This window comes from Haemaphysalis longicornis, unplaced genomic scaffold (genome assembly GCF_048455015.1).
Source record: "Haemaphysalis longicornis isolate Haplotype H1 unplaced genomic scaffold, Haemaphysalis longicornis Haplotype H1 scaffold_5, whole genome shotgun sequence".
In the NCBI taxonomy this organism is placed as follows: Eukaryota; Metazoa; Arthropoda; class Arachnida; order Ixodida; family Ixodidae; genus Haemaphysalis; species Haemaphysalis longicornis.
Window position 1 is genome coordinate 24,350,000 of NW_027526385.1, and position 22,825 is coordinate 24,372,824.

The window sequence follows — 22,825 nt, forward strand, 5'->3', positions numbered from 1 at the left end:
TTAGTACCGGAGACGCCCAGCAATGGTGACGTCGTCGTCTAACAGTCCCGATTTCATCCCGGGCAAAATGCGCCTAATTCAATTCCCATTCCATTCCTTCAAGCGTTTTCCTCATTCCATTCCCATTCCATTCTGGCATCTCCAGAAAGTTGAATGAATCCAGAGTCACTCCAATTCCTGCATGTTACCTCCACCACACTGGCTTGTATACACCCATTGGCTATAGTACCGTCACTCAATATCCCTATACAGCTACACTCGTAAATGCCAAATAAAACACGACAGTCCGCTGCACTCTTTTCTGAGGACTAAAGTTCGTGTTAATTTAGAAAGCGCGTGATGCCGCTTTCCGTTCCGACCAAATCACCCAAGCTACCCTACATATGACGGCTTAGGTCATAGCTCTTCCTGCTAGGCGTACGTTGTACGGAACCACGCTGGTTTAACCATCCGGGCATTCCGTCGCTCTTTATATAAAAAATAGAGAAATAGAGACCCCATCACCTGACCCTGCTTTATTTTCAAATTCCAAATATTTTGACTTTCAAAGAGATATTCTTGACCACCTTTATGATTTTTATTTAGAAAACAGAAGAAAATCATGTTCGCCGTTCAGTCAGTGATACTATTCCAGTGCCAGAAATATTACGTCAGGGGGCCGCATGGATACATTGTTAACAGCATCAGCGGAGTCGACACATACCCCCCTATCACTCCAGTAACCGTAGACACAGGTGCAGTGTTTTGGGCACATGTCCTTTTTGCACGGTTCGCACTGGAGCAAAAGCACAATTTTATGTAACGCCGCATATAAAGATCCCCTATTTTATCAGAATATTTAGTGCACATGAGAAATGTAGAGCAAAAATGTTGCATGCAGATCGAAAGGTGGTTAACGATAAGCACTTGATTTGATGTACTATTGATCCATTTTGAGTTAAGAAAACGGCTTAAGAAATTGGTTCAGAAATTGGTTAGGATGCTGAAAATTGGTTAAACGATGCTGAAAACCAATCGCGGCGAAACAACCTCGTTTTTTACGGAGTGAAAGACCAACAAAATGAAACCTAGCTGGAGAGTGAAAATGCGATAATTGATATTAGTAATCGCCTCCTTAAAGTAAACATCCAGCCCCGTGAAATTGAGCGTGCTCATCGCATTGGGTCCTTCCAACCCAACAAGTGTAGGCCCATCGTTGTGAGGTTCTTGCACTTCAAAGATAGGGATAAGATCTTGAGCGTGGCTAGCAAGTTTAAAGGCTCGGACTACAGCGTCGCTCAAGATCTTTCAGTGCGCACGCGCCTCGCCCACAAACGCCTCATTAAGTTTGGAAAGGCCCGAAACCTGACATTCAAGTTACGGCATGAAAAAATGGTCGCAAATAACAAAACCTATGTATTTGACCACTCTACCAATCAGGTAGTTGAGCAGAACTCCTAACATATCCGTTATACAGAAGCGTGCAACAGTTTCACCCCATCGATGCACCTTATCGTTCTTGCTTGCTAATGTCTGCAGTGTTGTCCCCAAGCGAGATGCTTTGTGCAGTCTATTAAGTTCAACCTCGTCAAACGTTCTTCCACTAACCGAAACGTGGCTAAATTCATCAGTCAACGACCGTGAAATCTTGCCGTCCGTAGCCAATTTCGACATATTTCGCAAAGATAGACCTGATAGCTCCCGCGGTGGCGGTGTACTTATCGCCACAGACCGTAATCTGCGTTGTTCGCCCGTGCAAATTTCGTCACCATTGGAAATGATTTGGCTCAGTTGTAACGCTACTCATCCACGCGTCCTAATTGGTGTTTGTTATCGTGCCCCTAACAGCGACAGCTCCTTTTCGCCATTACTACATGACGCCTTAAGCACACTAAAAGCGAAATACCCACACAGCCCGATTCTTCTTTTTGGCGACTTTAACTTCCCCTCTGTTGACTGGTCCGATCCTCATTCTACGCTATCGAAAAATAGCGCCGATAGTGATTTTGTAAATGTCTGCCTTACATTTGGCTTGTCTCAACTGGTGACTCAAGCAACCCGCATTACAGATCATTCTTCCAACATTCTCGACCTCGTTCTATCCACCCATGCTGATAACTTTTCCCCTGTCACTTGCCTGCGTGGCCTTAGCGATCACATGGCTGTACACACAACATTTTCTTGCGACATAATTAAAAGCAAAAAAATAAAAAACATTCTCACACTATAGGATAAAGGTGATTACAACAGTATAAACGAGGGGCTAACAACATTATTTGATAGCTTCTCCACTGGCTTCTCACAACGCTCTCTTGAATCAAATTGGTAGCTTTTTAAGACAGAGTTGCAACGCTTAGTACAACTTTACATTCCTACCGTCACAATAACCGAGCGAGCGGGCTCCCCATGGTATACTGCACCACTAAAACGTTTAAATAATAAGAAGAAGCGTTTGTTTCGAGCAGCCAAAAAATCTAACCGTAGTTGCACATGGGAAAAGTACTATGGTGCAGCCCAAGAGTTTGACGCCCTAATGCAACAGACGAAACGTAATTTTTATTCAACTACTCTACCTTCTATGCTCCAAACCGACCCTAAGCGCTTCTGGAAAACTATAAATCCAGATCAATCTAAGTCAATAGCCCTTTGCGATGACTCTGGCTTTCCAATTCCAGACAATGAAGTTCCTGATATCCTGAATGCAACTTTTAGTGAAAATTTTACGATTGAACCCTTGAATAACCTTCCTGATGTACCGGCTTTTGCGCACCCGCCAATGAACAACATCATTTTCGAACCACGGAATAGTAAAAGTAATTGATTCACTAAAAAATTCCTCATCTACAGGAATAGACGGCATTAACGCCAAGGTATTAAAAAACACTAAATACACTTGCAGCCTTTTTCTGTCGCTCATTTTTCAAGAATCTTTAAACACCGGCTGCGTACCATGCGACTGGCGCGCAGGTAAGGTTATCCCCGTCCATAAAAAAGGAAGTCGGTCATGTCCACGTAATTACCGTCCAATGTTTATCACTAGCGTTTGCTGCAAGGTAATGGAACACGTTTTATGCTCACACATCGCTACATTTCTAACATCTGTGGATTTTTTTCACGCAAACCAGCACGGCTTTCGTAAAGGTCATTCGTGTGATACGCAACTCGCTCTTTTTCTGCATGATATCCACTAAAAGTCTAGATCGCAATATACCTACTGACGCAATTTTTATCGATTTTGAGAAAGCCTTTGATAAAGTTCCCCATGCTCGCCTGCTACTAAAATTGTCATCCCTAAACCTTCACCCGTGTATTGTTAACTGGATCCACGGTTTTCTGACATGCCGACAGCAGTTCGTCTACGTTAATTATCATTCATCATCATCAACACCAGTACTCTCAGGCGTACCACAAGGTACAGTCCTGGGACCTCTTCTGTTTTTAATATATATCAATGATTTGGCTTCTAATATTTCCTCTGGCATTCGTCTCTTCGCAGACGATTGTGTAATTTATCGTCCGATAACTAACAGCTCTGACAACTCTGCTCTTCAAGACGACCTTAATCGCATCCAAGATTGGTGTAACACTTGGCTTATGTCTCTGAACGTCTCTAAAACGAAGCTAATATCCTTTCAGCGTCGCCGCAATCACGTCTTATCAAATTATACCCCTAACAATCAATGTATCCAAACTTCTGATTCGTTAAAATACCTTGGTGTGCATATTTCATCTGATTTAACTTGGTCCACTCACATCAACAGCGTTGCCAATTCTGCTAACCGGCTGCTTGGGTATCTTCGCCGTAATCTTGCCCTCACATCTCCTGCTGTTAAACTTCTTGCCTACAAAACTTTTGTCCGACCCAAGCTTGAATATGCTAATGCCATTTTCGACCCTTACCAAATTAACCTCATTAATGTTCTGGAATCCGTCCAAAATCGCGCAACAAGATTTATATTTTCTGAGTACTCTCGTGGTTCAAGTATCTCCGCCCTGAAATCCCAACTTAATCTTTCCACACTTGTATCCCGCCGCAAAATTGCACGACTTTGTCTTTATCACACATTTTTCCATTCTTTGCCCATCGATGATCAGCACATCAGAAGAGCGCACCGCATTTCACGCACCACCCATCCTAACGCAGTGTATCCCGAGTATGCCCGCACCACTACATTTCAGCAATCTTTTTTTCTGCGCACTGCGCGAGACTGGAATGACCTGCCTGCCGAAACCGCCCATATCATCGATTCCCAGTGTTTTAGGCGAACCATTGAAACATGCCCATGATGTTTTGTGATGTCACCCTATGCCGTGTGTACGCCCACCCCTCATGTAATGCCCCAAGCAGGGGCCCTTGAGGAACCAATAAAAAAAAACACATTTTCGTTAGGGCAGTATAGTTGACATGGCCTTAAATCCGGTTAATCCTAGCCACCGACATCTTCGGAGCTTAGAGTTTAAACCACGACAGTACGCACTTCTCGGTTTTTTTTTATTGATAGATATATAAATATTTTAATTTGCACTGGTCCCTAGAGAAACGTTTCGTGAATACGGAATATAAACACCCGCCGCGGTGGCTCAGTGGCTAAGGCGTTGCGCTGCTGAGCACGAGGTCGCGGGTTCGATTCCCGGCCGCGGCGGCCGCTTTTCTGATGGAGGCGAAAAGCAAAAACGCCCGTGTGTACGAGATTTCGGCGCACGATAAAGATCCCCAGGTGGTCAAAATTAATCCGGAGCCCTCCACTACGGCGCGCCTCATCGCCTGCGTTGCGTCGGCGCGTTAAACCCCACAACCAACCAACCAACGGAATATAAACAATGTAGAATTTATAGTGAGCATTACTGCCCTAGGTCGAAATAAGGGAGAGAATTTATCGCGGCAAAGCATAAAAAAAATTTCGCACACTAGACTCTTTTTACGCAGACGTCGCGTTTTTTTTATAATCAAAGCTCGAAATATGGCACCATATGGGTTCCCTACGGATCCAAATATTTGCCTTTCACAGGAACACAATTCGGCTTCATGGCAGTCTTCTTGCACAAATAAAAACGGTCTCAGACTTAATACCACATTGCTTATTCTTGTACATTTAAACGTGGATGTAACGAACTTCTAACAAATTCCTGCATTTAACGTACACACTAATCATTTTTGCACCCTCAATGGTGCGGAAAGGGTGCATTCAACATTTTACACCCTTTTTGCACCTTTTAAGGAGCATAATTTAGCTCTGGCACCCTAATATGAGGGTACTTCGAAATAAAGGGTGTAAACAGCCGCTAAAAGGGTGCAACAGCAACCGAAAATGGTGCTGACTGGTATTTATGGCCAATTAGGTTGTTCACCACACCACCTTATGTTTTGGCTATTAAAACAAAGGGTACGAATATGCTAGTAGGAGGTGCGAGATTGCACAAAACATGCTGAATGTTTATATTCCACTCTGCACTACATAACAAGGTTTATTTGCATCACAAAATGTATTTCGATATCTGGGTATACGGGAAGAGAACGCTACTAAATGCCTCTTGTAGTCCTATAAATAAAATGTTTATGCCAGGCATCGATGCCTTCAACGAAAGTGAATTTACCTAAGAATTAGTTCTCGTAATATTATGCAGTAACACTGCTGACGTGAATCTGCGCAGTTTTTGAATGAGGGTTTCGCATTTTATGATAAACACACAAGCATCGAATTATTCTTTAACTGTTCATTAAAATCTTGTTTCACCAATGAAAAATAAAAAAACAAATGGAACAGAACAAAACCGAAAATGAAGGCGTTTACGACAAGATGTCTCTTTGCCAAATTCAATAACAACCGGAAGCACCGACGTTGAAACAGAAAACATATCAGCCCTTGCTTATTACGAACATCGACACAATAACACTCCCCCTAAAACTTTTTTTTCTACTGCCTTGCACGGAGCACACCACAACCTTGAACTGTGACATCTGTATCATCATTCCGTTGTTCCCTGTTCCTCTCCAGCCCCACCAGCCCAGTCATAGCCCTCCCTGACAACAGTCATTCTCGTCGCTCAGTGGAGTTATAACGTACTAGCAATCACAATCTAATTCCATTATTATTGTTAGCGACCGTCAATAACGTGTACAAATGCAATAAACAGACGACCCAGTTTCTCCTGCACAAACAACGCTGGAGAACAAGGCAGATATGAAAAGAAAACAAAAGTTGGGGAGGGTGGGGCATGAAATCGGGCGCTAAATAAACAGACGCCAAATAATAATACAATTACTTACACTACAACACTGCCAAATTTCATTGCGCAGTGTTATCTAACCACCTGCTGCTTTTTAATATTCAAATCAAGTCCCAAAAAACTTCAGTTCGCGTTTTGTGTGTGAAAACTTTAAAAATCGAAGCTTCTCTATTATAATACACACAATAAATTATAAACTAAAGTTACTGTTATATTCCGTAAAAGGGGCACCTATTTATTGTGGTCCCTTTAATTTGTTTACGCAACTCCCTGCCAACGGCCGATACCCTGAGTACGGCGTGCGGCGGCGTGGCCGGAATCCGGAACAGTTATTTTGACATTCGCCCCGTGACCCATCTTTCGTCGATTGTGGACTGAGGGTTGCCGTTAAACAAGCGCAGTTATGATTATTTGGGCCCCTCGTCGTCTTCGGTTATGTGTTTCGTGATCGACTTCGCGATGAAGTATTTGAGAACAACTTTTCCACCTGAGGACGGCTAATTTCGTTTGGCGCTTGCCCCTGAACGACGCTTTCTCTTCTGCGTCATTTCCTGTGAGGTAAGCTGTCTCGTCACATTTGCCGCTTTTCTTGTCGCTGGATGTAGTTTGTAGATGTCATCGCCGCTTTAATGATTCGTTAACAGGAGCCCGCGTGTGTGAATTGCTTAACTTAACTGGCTAGGTTGAACCTAGAAGGCTCGTCTCTAGAAAGGCGATGTGCGAAAGAAAATTGTGGTGCTTGCATTGAGCGCTAAACACACTGGCGCTCAGTAACGTAGTGGCGCTCAGTAACTCAGTAACGTTTTTCATTCCGCAGCACTATATTGAACAGATTCAGAGTTCACCACTGCGAACCACGTCTAACGCGTTGTTTATGAGAACACGGGTGGCTACTCCTCTAAACTGTGCTGCGGAGCGTTTAGGGCTTCGTTAATCACCGCTGTCGTTCGTGCCGTGTTGGGAATGGCGAGGGAGAATCGTTTGCGAGCGAATGTGCGTGCCTCGCAATCTTCGTTGCGTTTGCGGCGAGACACCTCACCATGTGTACGGTGCCGCTGTTCGCGGGCATTTCTTTTGGCTTAATGTTGTGTTGCCCGAGTTGTAACATTCGTGTGCCCAATCATTTCCATTCTTGCATGTGTGGTAATCTTGTGTCATCCAGTTTTAGACCTCTGGACGGTCTGAGGACATCACGTCCCTCCATGCAACCGGACAAGAGCCACAAGCATCGTCAACAGTGTTTGGCCGCCAGAACATAAGTTTTCAAACACAGTTTTGGTAGCCCAGTGGGCAATCATACTTGAAGAATGTTCGGTCACTTGAATGTACAAGTTCTCTCCTCAGTAACAACTATTGGTGTTTCATGCATAACGTCACATGTAGCCGCTGAATGGGAACCTTTTTTGTTAATTTTGGAAAACTCGAAAGTTTCGCCCAAAATTATAATAAGGACGTAGGAGTTAATCACCATGTATATCGAATTTCCACGTTAGTAATGTAAAGCCACAACAACAGTAAAAAGTAAAGCCACAAAAACAAAGCAGAAACGGAAGGCGTATATGCTGCGACGAACAAATCACTCAGTGCCGCTGCGTGTTGGCGATAACTATAGATTTCGCAGTGCTTCCTGACGCGAAGGAATGAGTGAAAGCTTTTATCGAAAGTGTTTCAGGGTCCCTTTACAAACAAGAGGTGTCGGAATAATGCCATCGACTACACGTCATCTTCATGACGTGAGGATTTGTGGTTAGATTCCAACCACGGGAACCGGTTTTTGGCGCGTAGCTCTTGTGCGCCTGATATAGGGGTGTTGCGGCGGCGAAGGCGGTGGTGTTCCTGGCCAGCGAGTGAGCGAACCAGCACCCTAGGCAGAAAGACAACTGAGCAGATGCGTCTGTTTAGGAGAAAGCGGCACACGCTGCTAAGGCGTCATCTGCCAGCGCGTCGCCACGACTTAGGATGACTTACTGCCTCCCTCTTATACTTTCGACGGCCCTTCACCTCCTTTGGTGCTCCTCATAACCACGTGAACTCTGTGCGTGAAGTTTAAACACGCTTTGACACAACCTCCATAGCGGAAGCGGAGCACTGCGATATAACTGAGGAGAAGCGCCTTCCTCCGGGCGTTCGGTGATCACGCGATCACTTTTGACACGGAGAACATGTGCGCCGTGACAGAATACGACTGTAGATCGCGCTGCGCAGGGTGCACAGTAAACGTCATGTTATTTGTTTCTTCGACCACTTGATGCGCTTTCGTTTTTTCTCATCATTATTGTTTTGTGGAACCCACTGTACACACTTGGCTGTGCTGCAATTCGTTTCGGCTCGACATCCAAAGTTACCGGTAGGGCGTGGGAATCTTCGCTACAAAACTATTCGCCTTAGCGCTGCCGAAGGCGGCTGTACGGTGAGTGGTTGTTCACCACATCAGACACAGACCCAGGTGCCCAAGCCAGGAGCAGAAGGTTCATATGGAGACGGTGTTGCATTGACCTGCGTGAAGTTTAGGCTGTCCAAACATGGGACCTACCCGGCAATATTCAGATTTTTAGGGCCCCCATATGGGGTCCCTCACTCTAACCATGCGCACCAGCCACGGTGCATGTATTGTTCGTGTCTGAAGAACTTCCGTTCCCAAGGCCCTCGAGGTCTCATGGAGTGGAGCCCCGCTCCAATCGCAGCCAAGGGCGCTGATAGGTCCTCGACCCTCCCCTAGTAGAATGCTCGCGGGATGCACGCGTTTTTTTTTCGTTGTTTTGAGGTACTATGCGTTTTGGCCTTCCTCTGTCCCCCGTTTGGGAAAGACGCTTCCTTCGTTGCCAGAAAGATTTCTATCTGCAGGATTGGTCGCTGCTTGCTTAGGGCAAAAATATAGACTTGCTATTTTTGACGACTTTCTATCATCTTTCTCAACAGCGCCTGAAGCTCTATCTAACCACAAATTCGCATTTTATCTCCATCAGAAATGATGCCAACGTGGCAGAGATCGAATGCGCGTCCTTGGGCTCAGGACAGCACGCCTAGTTCACTGTGTTAAGGCAGGGAATTGTACCGGAAGCAACGGCGCCCGCAAGTCTCCTGGCTACCAAGAACATGCTTCTCTAGAAAGACACACTCCGCTTAGGCTGAGAACTTCAACTATTTAACGATTGGCTAAGCACCATAGCCCTACTACATAGTCAGAACAGGATAGTATTTGTTTGGGCGAATTGGTACATAGCGACGTATCGAAGCGCATCAATGACGAGAACAAGAACACAGAAGACGACACACAGAGTGCTAACTTTCGACTTTAATGACACAAAAACCCCCCAACCTACACATACATAGTTTTCTAATCAGATAACATGCCTCATTTGAACCAACCAGGATGTGGTCAACATGACAACAACAGAAATAAAACTGCGTAGAAGTTTAACATTGTCAAAAAACCATAAAAGTATCACAATACAAGTATACCGATAAAAAAACAAAAAAACAAGAAAAACTTTACAAATAGGAAGTTGCCAAATTTATGCAAGGGCAAGGAGAAAACGCATGCTCGGAAAACACACGCTCGGGACAGGCATTCGCTGTTTTGACCTTAAAAAATCTAACACTTTGGCCCCGAGAGCTACCAACGGCTTCGAAACGCTACGATTCTCCAAATCTAACTCTTCGGCCCTGAGAGGTACCGACGGCTTCGGAACGTTACGATTCTCCAAATCTCCCCACGTTATCTACCCAGTTGAATCATCCCTCTGGAAACAGATCCAAACCCATTCCCTCCCCAATCGATCCATCCTAACCCACATATCTTCATCCCTCTTTCCCACCCCCGCTTGTCCACACTGCGGGGACTACGAAAACACCCCCCATGCCATCTACCACTGTCCCGCCCTGCTTACTCTTTCCCTACCTAACCTTCTCGCCCCCCCTTTCCCGACTCCTTGCTGTTTGCCCTCGCACGCTCCGACGCCCAGTACCAGTGCACCCTGGTCGACAGGACTCTGGCTGAACAAGCTGCGCTGCCGCGGCTCAATGGTGCGCAATGAGCCTTGTCATGAATACAACGTGTTTCTCTCGCTCTCTCTCCTCTCCAAATCAGTGATGGTTCTCGCTTCCAAACTTTCGCGTGTAAGGTGGTGTCGGTGCTTGGCCACAACGACACACGTACTCCTCAAAGAGGGGAGAACAGCCACACGTATTGCAGTGCAAATCAATAAAGCCCCCGTTCTCATTACAGGTATTGTAGCTATGCTGCTTTAAGCGTTCGTTCAGGCATCTGCCCGATTGCCCCAGTAAACCTTGCCGCAACGTTGCGGAATCTGGTACACGACACACTCAGTGCAGTCAACAAATTCAATCCTGTGCTTTGCCTTGCGTGAGGGCTTCACTGAGCTATTAGGCTTTGACAACCAGCTGAGCTTTCCTAGCTTCTCGGTAGCAGAAAAAAACTACGTTTATGCTGGAACGAGAACCTATCTTCTTGAGATTATGGGAGAAGCGACGCAGGTACGGGATCACCGCCACCGTGCTTTTCTCCGTTGGCGGTTGCGCATCATCGAGTTCTTGAGTATGCACTCAGCCAGCGATATTACAACTTGAGTTGGATAGCCAGCTTGTGCCAGGCGGAGCATCTGCTTTGCAAAGCTTAGGCCCATTTCGTGCTCGCAAGACTTCTTCAAGGTTTTGGTAAAGCATAGGTTGACGATACCTCTTTTAAAAAAATTTGAATGAGCAGAGCGAGAGGGAAGCAAGGCCTTATTGGCTCTAGGTTCGTACCTCTAGCAAATGTGATTGTCGTGAAAAGAAAAATATGTCAAAGAAGCGGATTCTACTCTGGACAGGTAGCTGAAACGCAATTTTTAGGGCTGCTAGTTTTGTCTTCAGCCTAGCGAGAATTTCGTTAGCATCAGGTTGTATCTCACAAGCGGAGGACTCTAGGAGGAAGAGATAATCATCGAAGTCTCTGAATACCCTTCTGAGTTTTGTGCCTGCGAGGGAATTAGCTATGCTGGTATCCAGTTTGGCTGAGTATAAATAACTGAGAATGAATGCTATGCACACGCCGATGCAGATACCGTTTCTTCCTTCCCAAACAATAAAGGTAGACCTAAGGTAAAAACTCAAAAGTTCCAACAAGTCGCCACATAAGATACCGGCATCATTTTGGAAGGACACAGCACCAAAACTTAATAGCGTCCGCGACACACGTCAGAAGTCTTGCTTAAGGTAGCGAATAAAGCTGGTCATTAATGTCTATAGAGAAGGCCTTTGGTCAGACTGGGAGCTAAAGAAGTCCAGACCTTCCTCCGAACTTCTTACAAGAAAGTGATTCCTTCTTGTGGTTCTTCCTTACAACTTTCTTGTGGATCTTTCTTACCACTTTCTTTCTTTCTTTCTTTCTTGTAAGAAAGTGGTTGTTTCTTACAAGAAAGGAAGAAGGTTCTTTCGCATTCAGTACGAGAGTGAACGGGCTCTGCAGACCACAGTGGCGACAAGAGCGACAGTGGCGGAAGGGTAACGAAGAATACTGAAGAACGGGCCCGTTGAACAGAACTAAAGTTCAGCAGAGTACTGGTTGGGCGGGTTGGTACATAGCGACGTATTGAAGCTCAGCAAAGACGAGGACAGGAACGCAGAATACGACGCACAGACCGCAAACTTACAACTTTAATGACACAATACCCCCCCTACCACCACATATATAGTGCTGTTATCAGCTAACATGCCTCCTAGAGTCCTCCGCTTGTGAGATCCAACCTGATTCTAACAAAATTTTAGCTATTCTATACACAAAACTAGCACCCCTCGAAATTACGTTTGAGCTACGTGTCGTGAATAGAATCCGCTTCCTTGACAGATATTTTCTTTTCACGTCAATCACATTTGCTAGAGGTACGTACCTAGAGCCATTAACCCGTTGCTTCCCTATCACTCTGCCCACTCGAAACTTGTTAAAAGAGGTGTCGTCAACCTGTGCTTTACCAACGCCTTGAAAAAATCTTGCGAGCATGATATGGGCCTACGTTTTGTAAAGTAGACGGTCCGCCTGCCAGAAGCAGGATATCCAACTCATGGTATGGTATCGGTGGCTGGGTGCATACTCAAGAAATCACGCATGAAAGAACGCCATGATGCGCAACCGCCAACGGAGAAAAGCACGGTGGCGGTGATCCCGTACCTGCATCGCTTCTCCCATATTCTCAAGAAGATAGGTTCTCGTTCCAGCATAAAAGTAGTTTTTTTCTGCTACCGAGAAGCTAGGAAAGCTCAGCTGGTTGTCAAAGCCTAATAGCTCAGTGAAGCCCTCATGCCAGGCAAAGCACAGGAATAAATTTGTTGAGTGCACCGAGCGCGTCGTGTACCATATTCCGCTAGGTTGCGGCAAGGTTTACGTGGGGCAATCGGGCAGATGCCTGAACGAACGCTTAAAGCAGCATATCTACAATGTTCGTAATCAGAACGGGAGCTTTCTTGATTTGTACTGCAATACGTGTGCTGTTATCATGCCCTCTTTGAGAAGTGTGTCGTTGTGGCCAAGCACCGACACCCCCTTACACGCGAAACTTTGGAAGCGAAAACCATCACTGATTTGGAGATTCGTAGCGGTTCGAAACCGTCGGTAGCTCTCGTGGCCAAAGAGCTACATTTTTCAAGGTGAAAGCCGTCAATTCGTGTCTAGAGCGTGTGTCTTTCGAGCATACGTTTTCTTCTTGTCCTTGAATGAATTTGGCAACTTCCTATTTGTACATTTTTATTGGTTCTTAATCGGTTTTTTAATCGGTGTAGTTGTATTGTGATACTTTCATGGTTTTTTGACAATGTTAACATTTACGCACTTTTATTTGGGTTGTAATATTACTACATCCTGGTTGGTTCAAATGAGGCCTGTTATCTGATAAGAGCACTATATATGTGGTAGGGGGGTTTGTGTCATTAAAGCTGGAACTTTGCTCTCTGTGTGTCGCTTTCTGTGTTCCTGTCCTCGTCTTTGCGGCGCTCCGATACGTCGTCACAACAGGGAACCACAAGTTCGCTCGAAAAAACGAGTTTTTCGTTGGATATAACTGCGTCATCTTTGGCTCCGTGACATCTGGTGAGGTGCGGGGTACGCACCCTTTATGCTCCCGTCGCCTTTTGAAAGGCAACAAGCCAGCCCTAGCCGAGCCAGCCGCAACCTACAAGGTTTATCGGCCGAGGTTCGTCTCCTATTAAAACAAACCAAGAGAAAGACATCTGAAACCGACAACATGGTGCTGAAACCGACAACATGGTGCAACAAGCCACTCCTCCTATCTTCCTTCAGCAGTCCCGGGAATCACCATAGTTCCGCGGATCCCCCGGAGAAGACCCTGAAGACTGGTTGGAGAAAGTGGAGTGTGTCCGCATATTTAACAGTTGGGGAAAGGAGAAACTTTCCGCCATGTTTTCTCCTATTTAGCAGATACAGCCCGAACGTGTTTCGAGAACCATGAAAGCTTCCTAGCCGACAGGACTCTGTTTTTTAGGGAGGTGAATAGCAAAATCGACTGAAAAATGTTTTTTTATTATTGTATTGCTGAAATATTCTAACACTCTTCGAGAACGACCCCAAGAAGTAGCATCCTCAGATGGGCACCAGAAGCCATATAAAAATGGCGCCAAACGCGCCCCTATGTGGCCCTCTTTAGTCACTTCAAGTTTCCTGTGATGCAGAGTGGTATTTACGTTGTAATTTGTTTCGTTAAATACATGTGATAACGTTTACTTTTAGAATTACTTACAAATAGTGCGCATAGCTAGTTCCATTTTTCTGGAGTTCCCTGTGTGCCGCAATGGCCCTGCGTTAGTTGGAATATCAATTCGCAAGCAATTGCGATACGTTTGCTTACGTCAGATCCGTCGCCTATCATTCTGTTTGCGCGCATGTAATTGGTTTCTCTTTCCACATTTTACAGCAATCTCTTTAGCCTGAAGTCCACTTTGCTAGTAGCATTGCCTAGCTTCTCTGAGCATCTGCGCAAGGGACAATTTGAATAAAAAAAAGCGATTTCTCAAAACACCATTTCCGCTTATAAAAGGGAGAGTTTTTCTTCAACTATTTTAGTTTCGAAAACCATTTTTCTATGAGTTATTTATCAATGCTATATACAAATTCTGAACCAGAATAGGCATGTTCTCACCAAAAGTTCTTTATTATTCCCTTTTTATCTCTCAAAATCCCTAAAGTTTGTTTGTGCTATGTATAAGTTTTTGGAAACTCAACTGTTATGACACTATTATTATTGAAGCTCAGAATAAAGCCTCGGGCATTTAACATATATAGAATATTTCAGCCCTGTGCCTGTAAAAACATTTATGAAAATGTTGCTTAAGCCAGGAAAAAACTGTAAAAAGCTCATAATGTGTGTTTTCAGAACTCTTTATGTTTTCTATATAAAGTTTTCCGCACGGTTAGTGGACATCTAATATACATCTCCTCCAAAATATGATGTCGATAGATATACGCCTCGAGCTTCGCGATCGCTGCGCCGCCTGCCGCCGCTTCTCCGCGGCGTTGACGGGATTTGCACTGCGTGACATAGGGGCTCGTGCAGTGTTTTGGTTCTATTTCGCTTCTTTTCGCCTTTCCGCGCCTAGAAAAAACTTGTTATGGTGACGACTATAGGCAAAGAGTACGTTTAGGTCACTTAAAAAGCAGCTGCGTCTTCGTAGAGTACGCGATCGCCTGCAAGAGCTACCCGGGGACGCGGTTCTGCGCGCTTCGTCGCCGCTCTTCCGGGCGTCGGCGACGGCAGCAGCATATCACCGATGTCACCTCCAAAACATCAGGCACAAATGAATTCTACTGACGCCTCGTTTAGACCTGATACTGGCACAATGAGAGGTTGGCTTCATTTTGCAGCGTGGACAACGAATGCGGCTTCGTTTCGCATATATACGCCACAGAAAAATATGTTTCGGGGATGTGATTACCCAATCCCGGACAATAACTTATGCCTTTTATAAGAATATAAACCATGCGAAAATCTAAAGTATATTCCAAGCTTATGCGTCGCTAAATATGTGCCCACACACCCCATATAGCAAGAACCAAGGAAATGAAACCACAGAAAAATAAATGCTGTGCCAATGCGGAATTTAGAAACATAATAGCTCTAACGGAAATGAAAAAAAAAAAAAAACAGTGCAGCTTCTGGCATGCTAAAGACGTTCGTCTAAACTTAAGCCAGGTAGGTTTCACTAGACCAACTATACGCGAAATGCACTGCTATTTCGCGAGAAGTCGGGGGGGGGGGGGGGGGCAGGGAGGGGGACGCCGTGTACAAATGCGGAGCGGAATCAAGCAATGAACGTTTTAGTAATCCCATACATAAATCTCGCGTTCACTTTCCTTTTGTTTTTCTACTTCAACGAAGAGCTGATCGTACGGCGGACGCATTTTTGGATGTAAACGGGTAGGCTGTTCAACAAGCGATGAAATGTGTAGTTGGAAGAGTGTGGTACAGTCGAACCCGTTTATAGCGAACTGCAATATGCCCCGCGATTTGTTCGATATATCCAATAGTTCGATATAGCCGAACCCGCCTATAATGAGCTTATTGTTACGAGTTCGCATTGCGCGATAGCCCCCCCCTCCTCAACTCCACCATCCCCGCATAGAGAAACGAACACAGTAAAGTAGCCATTAACCATACCCAAAATAATCCATTTATTGCAATTAATAAAGCTTCTTTTGAGTATAAAGCTATTTTTGAGTATAATTATGCATTGTCCATCGTATTTTTGTTGAATATTCCCGAATTTAACACAGACTGGCACGTAAATGGTGGTGATCAATATCTAAGGTATAATATTGGCAAACGTAACTGGTGTGCTGTCAGGTATATGCTCCGCTGATTATGTAAGCGCACAAAACTGATTTAAATCGTAGTGTATAGCCGTAGCATGAACATCTGAGGAACCGGTGGTTACGGAGACACGGCTAGTAAATTCAGGTCAGTGTAACTACAATCGGCTCCATCATACGCCGGTTCCGCGACGCTGGCCTGTGACACACACCTGGCGCTTATACAGACCGAAAATACCACACTAAGATCGCGTCGGAAACATTTACACTCTCGTAAACACACCCCATTTGCGAACAGAGTGACTGCTCCACACAAACATGAATTTCAAACGCCCACAAACGGTAAATCTCAGTCGTGAACGGGCCGCAAAAGCAGCGGCGGCACTGGGGAGCGGGGCGCGGACTCCCGCGCCTGCTTTCGAAACGGGCCGCTAGGGGGATTTCAGTGGCGCCCCTACAGGCCGCGCTCGAGGCGTATAAAAGCAGCAAAATTAGACAGAGACAAAGTTCGACCCCTTACGTGCACTTTCCCCCCCCTCCCCGCCCCCCCCCCTTTTTCGAGTTCCTTGAAACACGTTTGCCACTGTCGTTGTCTTTTTTGGCTAAGCCTCCGAATCAGATTGTTCTAGGCTGGTGCCGTTAGTTCAAAACACTCTCCCTATCAAAGGAGATAACACGTGTGGCATGAAAAATAAAGAGTGGAACACGCACTTCCCTTGGCCCACATATAACACAAACAACACAGCCCGGCGCAACCGGTCGGCAAAAACAAAATATAAACAAACCCAAAGCATCGTTCGCGCAAATATTGAATACGCCGATGCTACTCCAAATCAGTAGCTTATATTTATCCCGGGGTTTCCAAGTGGTAGTTAGTGAACCGGCAGAGTATAACGACCTACGGGACGCTACGTATCGGTGATTTGAACCGCCTAATGGCAATTTATCACCTCGCGAAGACCACAAAAACTGTCAGCAACCCAAACCTTGATTGTAGGGTTAGCCTTGCGGCTGCTTGACGTTCCTAAACATCAAAATGAGCCAACATTTACCATTCGGAATAAAAACACTGCTAAAGCAGCAGGGGCCTGGAATAGCCATGCGGCCGGCCAGATTTTCAGGGACCCGGAATAAGCAATGCATTTGTCATTACGGCCTTTGTGCAAGGTTTCTCCTACAGGGCGAGGTTCAGAAACCAAGTAGCCACATCCTTCGGGCTTCTTATGGCATTGGATATGGATCTATATGTCACATGCCGCACAAATGGTAATTTGTAAAGCCTGCGATAGGTACAAGAATATCGTTCTGCTGCGTTGGAAAAATATTTACCTTATTAGGGCACCTAAACCCTTGCTGTTGGGAACTGGATAGCTTGGCCAGCCTGCAAAAAAAATTGTATGCCCAAATTGAACTTCGAACTGTTTCTTACCGATCTCATATGCCTGAAGGGTGGAGCGGAGACAGGAATTACCCCCTGAAAACTGCCCTACAAACATATTGGCTGTTTTTTTTTGTCATGCAAAAGCAACAGAAAAACACACGACATATGTAACGCACAATATTGAAGGAAATATTACAAGCTTCCTTCAAATGAGTCATCTAAACTTTCGCGGTTTCGCTGCTCACCCGGTGTGAAGCAGCACTGATGTGTGGCTCCTGACATTGACTGCAGGTGATCGCATGCAAACGCTCAAGTTCATAACGATCGCACGTGAAGACGTGGTTCCCATGCAAGTGTGCCTAGTTGAAAGGTCTGATTTGCAACGCGACGTTCTGTAAGGTGTCGACTGCAACGAAGATCAGGCGGTGCTCCAGCTCGAGCTTTACAGCCTTACACATCGTATCATAGCAGCGCCCTACATGGGAAAAAGGGCTCCTGCCTCGTAAAGCTGCGAGGACCTCCTACACCCCTGCATGCTTGTACCACTACGGTTGCATCTTGAGAAGTGAACAATACAAGCCCAGGGTTGTGTACTCCTACAAGTGCTTTTGGACCGGCCATATGCAGAAGTCTTACACTTCCTCAAGTCAGGATGAGGAAATGGCTGAGAGCCAATTGTCTTACGAGTGTGGCCTCTGCAAAAGTAATGATCAGCACACCACATCACCTACATCCACGGACATGCAAAAGCCTATCGCGACGTTACGTCGCCGTCAAAAACACTGGCTCCAAGCAGTCAACACATACACATTCGCCGTTCCGACAAGCATTTCTCTGCCCTACAGTTGGATGTCGAAGACGGGCCAGACCTTCCTTATGCGTGTTCTGCACCTGAACAACCAGTATTGTACAGTGATGCTGCGCGCCGAGAAAGTCGCCACGCTAAAGAAATGCCGCGCCGCATACACCTATGCCAGAACCTGATTATGTCGACACGGCGGCAGTGGATTAGCATATCGCCGACCTGTTACCAGAAGTCAAACTTTGGTGGCACAGAGAGTTACTTTACCACCGGAATCGATCTCACCAACGCACACCAATTGCAGGACTTTAATAAATTTGGTTCAAAAGGAAATAATGCACCCAGTGTAAAATTTAACTTCAAAACGTGTAGCTGCAGCGAGGAATTTTAAATTTTAGTTATTGTTATCAGCAACTATTGAGTTTTTCGCATCTGGTAAACATATATGTATATATATATATATACAATAAATCACGCATAGGAATCAAGGTTTGTTATTTTTCCTACTATTTTCCTAATTCGTGAGGTGATTGAAATCATTCATTGGCCGTTATTACCTCTTCCGAATTCTATGCAGCGCAGTGTGTTGATTCACCTCACCGAGAAAAGTGTGTCCATTGCGCTTCGACAATTTCTGCCATTACCGACTGCTCAATTAGCGGTTTTCTTATAATCAATATGCATATTTTCTATTGTGGCACTATGAAAAGGACCTGCTGATTGCAATGACTTGTGTTTTGGAAATCTAAAACTTTTCACACACACGTCCGCGAAATGGCATCGACGGCGCCATTAAAGGGAATTAAGGACGCAGCAATGAGAATAAATGATGCGTCTCAGCTTCCCGTTACCTTGTATAGCTCGGCAAGAACGAACACTTACACCGAAGTTGTGGCCACGGCGCACACTGTGCAAAAGTTACTCCACATGAAGATGAGCGGTTGCCCGCGAAGACTAAGGGCCGTATTTTGTCACATTTATGCCCTTTTTGCCGAAAAGTACCGGAATTGAATAAGGCTTTTCTCGGAGCTGTTCAGGCTAAAACAGCTTTATCGCATTTTCACTCCCTTCTGTATCTCTGCAGATATTTTTTATTCCAGTTTGCAACGTAATTTATTCGTTGGCGCCTACCAAGCTCTTTTGGTTACCATAGCTGCCTTTGATTCTAATCTGATTATAATGTGCATCGTTAGCAGCCTGGTAGTTTTTTTTTACCCACTGCATCTCCACTCTTTCTATTCTAAACCTATAAAGAGAAGCGCCCGACTGACTGACTGACTGACTGACTGACTGACTGACTGACTGACTGACTGACTGACTGACTGACTGACTGAGTGACTGACTGACTGACTGACTGACTTACTGACTTACTGACTTACTGACTGACTGACTGACTCACTCACTCACTCACTCACTCACTCACTCACTCACTCACTCACTCACTCACTCACTCACTCACTCACTCACTTACTCACTCACTCACTCACTCACTCACTCACTCACTCACTCACTCACTCACTCACTCACTCACTCACTCACTCACTCACTCCCCCATTAACTCACTCACTAATCACTCACTCACTCACTGATTCATCAACGCCAATCTGAAATCGCTACGGCTAGAGGCAAAATTTCTGCTGTACATTGATGATGATGGTTGCATTTTAATAGACGTAAAAACAGATAAACACAATGGAGATGGCTTGTGTAGAGGGCCAGGTTTTGGTTATGCATGATACCATTAGAGATTCAGAAATTTAACTCCTGATAATTACTTGAAAACCCGTTTGACAGAAAACATTGGTTCATCGCCTAAGAAGTGCGGTGGGTGGAGTGGAATTAGTCGCCTGCAGGTCTCTGGAAAGTGTTTGTGTCGTTTGGTCTGGAGTGCCTTGCATGTGATTTGTATGTGAACTACGGATAGACCCGCTCCACAGCTGCCTTACAGGGGTCTCGAAGACCCAGTGAGCAAGTGTGAATGTGTTAGGTATGTGTGGCCCATACGTAGCCTGGCTAAGGCTACTTCCTTGTGTCTGTCTCTGTTTGTCTGTTATGTGTCTACATGCGCGCAGCTTTATAGTGTAGAGTATGTTCTTTGTTTGTATCTCATGTTTTCAGCAAAGATTTACGCGAAGCTGTTCGTACCAGTGGCTCCACGTCGAGGAAGGAAACACACGGTATATCTATGCTGCTGGGGAGAGCAGCCACAGTGGCATTCAGGTCAGCATTTTCGTTCCCCTGAATGCCAATGTGACCAGAAACCCAGCAAACAATTATTTTTTATTTTTGAGTGATCAGCAGACGTTGAATAAATGCTTGAGGACGATGTTTTTGTTGGTTTGAAGCAATGTGAGGCTGGTACCACACTTAGTGAGTCTGTAAAGATAATGGAGCGTTCTGTCCTGGTTTGTGTAATGTGCTGTACTGCTAATAAGATACCATGTACTTCTGCCGTAAAAATTCTGCTAATTGTGGTTAATCTTTTTGTACTGGAAAAGGTGTGGCCATGGGTTTCACATTTGTGTTATGACGTAGGGCTCACATCGCGGAGTTTTTCCGAAGTTGTACTCATCATTAAAGAACAAGGAAAATTGTGTTTTCGTAATTATGTCATTATATAGCTCACCTCTTCACATATCCTACTGCTTTTTCTGATATGTGTAGCATTTACGAATATATAAAAAGTAGTTTTACGGCTTTTCCCTAACCATCACTATTTGGCCGATTCCAAATTTTGGAACAAAATGGGTTCTCTGAAAAATCTGCCAATAAATTTGTCACTGATATGTTATTCAATGTGTTTTTTTAAGTGTCAGTAATACAACATCACAAAATCGATTTGAAGGATTGCGCTTTTAGACGCCGATAAAAGGGTGAAAAATTTTTTAAATGATATGCTTCATACGCCTGAAAGGCCTCAAATGTGATATCAACGCCTAGCCAGCCTGCTCATGCAAACGGCTTCACATTTCGTGAACACATGCTGAATATAGTCTAGGAGCTGAACATTGCTGAAAGTTTGAAAAAATTACTTTCTTCACAGAACGAAAAACGCTGAAATAGCATAACAATAATTTATTTTTTTTGTCGCAGGCCACTTGAGTTATTGAACTGGTTTTTGTTGAAATGGGTATATCATGCAGGTATCTAACCACGGTTTTAGAAGATATTTCCATGAGACCCAAGTAACCAGAACAATCAAGATTTGGAAAATGACCTATTTTAACAAACTACTTAGCAACTAAACAGTACCTAGGTATATCCAATTCGTTTGTGCTTGCGAATTCTGCCCATACAGTTGATCAAAAAAGGGCCATATGCCTTAATGTGAAATTTGGGGAGGGGCGATACATGCAGTGCATCAGTGTATTCTATTTTTAAAGACGATGTAGCTATTTTTAAAGACGCGATTGGGATTTTTTTATCTTACACATCCCTCGATGTGGAATTCAGATCAAATTTCCCACGTTCACAAAGCACTTGTCACCTTTTGAGAGTTATTGCAAGCACACGACTTCTCGTACCAGCCTATTGTACTTGCCATAGAACTGTAAGGGATAAGTATTGTTCATACCTACTGAGATAACACTTACCATCTTTAAGTATTTGTTTCAGCGCTACATCTTGGTACAACTTGTTTCGGCAGGGCCTCAATAAAACATAATTTCCAGCATTCTCCTATTACCACGCTCCTCCGGTAGGAGCCCATGCCTAGACAGCACGCTGGAGTTCTTAAATGTGCACAACTTCACCTCAACTACCTAATTATGATACAGAATATTTAAACAGGTGTTATGCCCTTTAGATTCATTTGTGTAGTAGCCCACCCGTATATCGCCGGGTACTACCACAGTAGGTACACAAAAAACTTCACGGCTGCATTTACGTCGATGCATGGCTATCAATCTCTCTTCACACTATATATTAGACGACCTTTTGAACATAAGTCGGCGAACAGATTATGTGTTTAAGCACTGTTCCGTTATATCTTTTATTGTGCGTGCCTCAAGCAGACGGCCTGGCGTTCTGTGGTTGACGTCTAGGCATGCTAGTGCGTCTGATGTTACAGTAGTGCATTCGGATTTGATAGACCCTGAAAAACTGCTCCTTTTGAGATAGCTCTCAATACTTCGTATTTGTTATACCCCCATTGAAATCTACGCTTAAATATACCTGTGATTCACTTTCCTGTATTCGTAGTTGGGCCTCAAAAATTCTCAAGTACTTTTCCTTCTATGTTTATCTACGGTCTGAGATATGTATATTCACCGATACTCTTTATTCCGATACTTTTCATTCACGCTGCATATAAGCAGTAGTCACTCAAATCATTACTTGTTTTGTACTACGAAAATCTAACCCGAAGTAGGTGGTTCCCTGGACCAGAATATTTGTAAGCGGTTGCATATCTGTGTGGTTATTTGCTACAACAACAATGTCGTCGCTATAAAATTCCTGGAAGACGTGGTTTGTCAGATGTGGTGAAGTTGAACCCTGCCCTTCCTCAGTTTCTTTTCTAACCCTGTCTTTTAGTATAAAGTGCTCAAAGTGCATCCCTGTTTTAGTTTTCGTTGAATGTGAACCTGCTTTTTGGAGGCCTGCCCTTCTCATGTAACGG

At 44.6% G+C, this 22,825-nt stretch overlaps 1 long non-coding RNA gene across 1 annotated transcript in view; it reads right to left on the bottom strand.

The window, feature by feature from the left end:
* Positions 1-544: 544 nt before the first annotated feature.
* The window catches only part of LOC144139106 (uncharacterized), a 28,042-nt gene continuing 5,761 nt past the window's right edge, over positions 545-22,825 (bottom strand). Inside the window, exons 2-3 of the long non-coding RNA XR_013316048.1 lie at positions 17,354-17,405; positions 545-775 (exon numbers count right to left, since the gene is read on the bottom strand). This is a non-coding gene — a long non-coding RNA (uncharacterized LOC144139106). The remainder of the gene's footprint in view (positions 776-17,353; positions 17,406-22,825) is intronic.